Source organism: Camelus bactrianus, chromosome X (assembly GCF_048773025.1).
Source record: "Camelus bactrianus isolate YW-2024 breed Bactrian camel chromosome X, ASM4877302v1, whole genome shotgun sequence".
Taxonomy (NCBI): Eukaryota; Metazoa; Chordata; class Mammalia; order Artiodactyla; family Camelidae; genus Camelus; species Camelus bactrianus.
Genome location: NC_133575.1, coordinates 118502664 through 118507268, shown reverse-complemented (window position 1 = coordinate 118507268; position 4605 = coordinate 118502664). Strand labels below are relative to the sequence as shown.

The 4605-nt window shown below is 44.4% G+C and overlaps 1 pseudogene; it reads left to right on the top strand.

Moving 5' to 3' along the window:
• The first annotated feature begins 3825 nt into the window (after positions 1-3825).
• Positions 3826-4236, top strand: LOC105078544 (2-iminobutanoate/2-iminopropanoate deaminase pseudogene; annotated as a pseudogene).
• The last annotated feature ends 369 nt before the right edge of the window (positions 4237-4605 follow it).

Sequence of the window (4605 nt, the reverse complement as noted above, 5' to 3'; positions counted from 1 at the left end):
GCGGGCTCTGGGCCCTGCCAGCCAATGGGAAGGCCGGCTGCCCTCACATCCAGCGGAAGCCCCGCCCCGAGGGCGGCTCAGCTCAGTCCACTACACTATGCACAGGAAAGCAGACCAGGCTGCCCTCACAGCCCGGGGCCCCGCCCCCTGAGAAGAGTTCCGCTGAATCTTTTAAACTGGGAATTCAAACTAAAATAGAGCCAAATATCCCTAAATTCTCCAAATAGTTAAGGAGCAAGTAAATGGAAGCCATATGGAATGAACCGAATGGAAACACAAACTTTACAGCTTACAACAAATTTACTCAAATTTATTCATACACATTTAAAACCCAAAACTATGAGAGTCATAGAGATAAACAGAAGAAAATCTACATGACCTTCATTTGGTCATGTATATTATGACCTTTGAGTTTCATTACAACACATAAAGCCAATCCACAAAGAAGTAAGATAATGGACTTTATAAAATTAAACACTTCTACTCGGAAAGACCTGATTCAGAAAACCAAGACAAGCCACAAAACTGTGAGAAAACTATTTACAAAACACACATCTGATAAATGATTTGGATTAAAAATATTCAAAGAACTCTAAAATAAATCCATTAAAATGTGTAAAGATCTCAACAGACACCCGACCCAAAAAGAAATATAGATAATAAATAAGCACACAAAATATGCCATTAGGGAATTACTAATTAAAATCAAAAGAGATCATGACACACCTGTTAGAACTGCTAAACTCCAAAAATATGACAATCCCATTGCTGGTGGTGAGGAACAACAGAACTCTCCCTCATTGCTGGTAGAACGCATGCACAGCCACTTTGTAAGACAGGTTGGCAGTTTTTCCCAAAGCTAAACATGTCTCACCTTGAGATTCAACAGTCCAGCTTCCAGTATTTAGGCAAGTGCTTTGAAAAACTGTCCAAACAAACTGGGATTCAGTTATGCACAGCGGCTCTGCTCATAATGGCTAAAAACTTGAAATCAGGATGTCCTTCAATAGATGAATGCATAAGCAATTTAGGGTACATCCATGTCAAAGAGAACAGAATAAGGCACCCCAAAATAGGTTTCTTTGGCATAGGATTAGTTTAGTCTGACTAATTAAAAAAAAAAATCTTAGACTAGAAATAGAAGGCTGATTAAACCTCAACTAACTTATCTATAGAGAAGTCTTGACTTAAATCTGCATAACAAACACACCCTTGTTTACTGAGCTTTCATAGTAACCAGCCATAAATGACTTATTCCCTTCCCCAAGGTCTTGCTTTTGTTTTTAACTAAACATCATATTTAAACTGATGCCTTTGGCCACCTTAAGGAGGGACTCAGTTTTCCTGAGTATCTCCCCTGTATATTAAAGGGATACAAGTTATTAAACTTGTTTCTATTTCTCCCAGTAATGTCTTATCAGAGGGTGGGGGTGGGGGTTCTTATCCAAGAATCTAGAAGGGGAGAGGGAAAACTGGTTTTCCTCCCATACACATGCAATGGAATACCACTCAACAATAGAAATAAAACCATCAACCCATGGAAAGACATGGCTAGATCTTACTTGCATATTACTAAGTGAAAGAATCCAGTCTGAGGAGGCTGCACACAGTATGACCCCATTTATGATAATTATGGAAAAGTGAAAACTACATACATAAGCAGATCATGGGCTGGGGGTGGGGGGTTGAAGCATTCCATGCAATACTTTAGGATGGACACCTGTCACTATGAGTATGTCTACACCCATACATTTGTACAGCCCAAAGGTCAATCATAATCTATTCAAATTTAGTTGTTTAGGTTGTAGGAGTGTCGCAGGATGGAATACACAAAGTGACAGAATCTAAATATTAGAAATAGGGGGAAATACTCACAGTCAGTAGTGGGCAAGAGGTGTTGACCTAGATTAACTTTTGAAATGTACAGAATCATTTTGCAAAGGCAAAATGGACTATTGTTAAACTATGGGCTTTATATTATAAAGTTCTTTCTGGGGTGTAGTAGCTAACAATTCTGAAACCACTGTGAATGTAACCTGGCAAAGAGAAATTAGTTGATAAAGGGCAGATGGTGGGAGCCAGGCTCCTCACTGTGGGAATGGAAAGTCACCGATAAGCAAGGGAAGAGCCTTGGCCCTCATACTCCTGGATCTGAGCTTCCTGGGTGGATGGTGTGGGGAGTGGACTGGCTGGAGGAAGGCACCGATCTTTACCCTGGGAAAGCCCTACAGACGTAGGAACTTCATACCCCTTCCTTCCCCCCATACCTGCTGGAAACACTCAGACCTCTGAATTCAGCCAATGCAGCTTCTAAGACATTCTCACCCTCAGGCAGATAAAAGAGCATGACGGTCTTCCACTATCCCCAACCTGCCCCAGGATCCGGACCCTGGAAGGTGGAGCCAGGACGGGGTACCTGTATCTCTGACCAGCAGGTCAGAGCAAGGAAGAAGACCAATCCTGAGGGCAGGGGTCTCCTGAAGTCTATGAGCGCAGTGCCCTGATGGGGTTCATTCCTGTGGGGACATGGGCGGGGCTTGCAGTGGTTCTATTTTCCACCTGAGCCCCTTGGATGAAGCCAGGGCTGCAATGGGCTCTGGGGTCCCCTGGTGGTGTTTCAAACTCTGACACAGCAGCTTTACAAAGGAACAGGAGAGTGAAGCTGAGCACCTGACAGCCACTCCTCTCTGACTCTAAGCTGCTTCCATCAGGACCACAGTCCCCTGCATGGAGTCTGTAAACCACCCGCCCCTACCTGGCCTTTCCTCTTCCTCCCTGGATCCCTCTCTCAGGCCAGATGCATCTGTCCATCCACTGCATCCCCTCTCACCTTGGGGATAACAAATCTGCTATTACCCACCTGCTCCCACCTGGCCGCTCCTCTTTCCCTCTGGACCCTTCTCCCAGGTCAGATACATCTGTCCAACCACTATGTCCCCCTCTCAACTTGTGGCTAAGAAGTCCCTCACAGGACTGTGATCCTACCACTCCTCACACCCCAGGAGGCAGCCCCGCCTCCACTGGTTGCTGAGACCAGAAACCTGGGGCCTCCCAGTCCCCCACTTTCCTTGTGCCCCAGCGACTGTCAGCTTTCTCCAGAGTCTATGGCCAGTTCCCACAGGACTTGCCCTCTACAGCCCTGGCCCAAGCTGAATTTTGTTAGTGGCTCCTCCATCAGGCCCTGAAAAAGCTCCCACTCCCACGGTGCATCTCACATCCCATTCTAACTTTCTGAAACATCAATGAGATAGTGACTATCTCCCACCTGTAATCCCTCAAAGCTTCTCCACTTTGGCTGGGCTGTCTGCTGGGAGAGACATCCGCAAGGGCCCTGACAGTCCCAGGCACCCCCACTAGGCTGCTGGCTCCTAGGTTCCCTGGCACTGAGCACCTCAGCCGGCCAACTGATACAGTCCAAAACCCCAGAACTGCTCACCTCAGGAGGGGCTGGTACTGCAGCAGCTCCATCAAAGAGATCAGAGAAGGGCTCCCCAGCTGAGACACAAACAGTCCTCTTTTGTCTTTAAAATCAAATCCCTCTTACCAAGTGGATGAGAAGTTGATCTGTGAACTAAGTTCCCACTTCTCCAGTGTTTGACCACTGAATAAAGCTTGTGCTGCATTGATATCAGCTTCAGTTTTGTTTTTTGGCTGCACGAACCCAAACTAGCGTCTATTCTATACTCTCTTTTAATTATTTTAATTCTTGTCCTTTTACTAATAACAAGCATTATTGAAAATAACCTCCTGGAGTCCCATGCTATGTGAGTGGGGCTAGTGTACCAGATAGTTGTCCCCAGGGGCAGCAAGAGAAAAGAGTTAGACATGTCGTCTTTGATCAAGAAGGTGACCAGCACCACCAAAGCCCTAGCAGCCATTGGTCCCTATAGTCAGGCTGTGTCAGTCAACAGGATCATTTGAATTTCAGGACAGCTAGGCATGGACCCTGCAAGTGGACAGCTTGTGCTGGGAGAGGTGGCAGAAGCAGCTAAACAGGCTCTTACAAACATAGGTGAAATTCTGAAAGCTGCAGGCTGTGACTTCACAAATGTGGTAAAAACTCTTTTGCTTGTTGTCATAAATGACTTCAGTACTGTCAATGACATCTACAAAGAGTATTTCAAGAATAGTTTTCCTGGGAGAGCTGCCTACCAGGTTGCTGCTTTGCCCAAAGGAGGCTGTGTTGAGATTGAAGCAGTAGCTGTCCAAGAACCTCTTCAGATGGCACCACTCTGAGTGGACCTAGTGTTACTTGTCTGGAATTTTAATAATGTTTTTCAATTAATGCCTTAATTTTTATAATTGATGTTGGGAAGTATAAGGTTGATGGGCATATCTGAAGTTATGATGGAAATTCCATATAATAAGGGGGAGTGAACATGAATTGAAGATTAATGATGAATATAGTTACTGATGTTGTCAGTTACACTTATATATAACACTGGTATTACTGAGAAAAGAGACACGCATTACATAGTTACTCAGATAAATAAAAGTAAAGGTAAGTAACATGTAGGAAAGATGAGTCACTAATTCCTGAGAAATAATAAAGAGCACTCCTAATTCAATTAAACCCTATTAATTTAATTATGTGAAATATTTAGC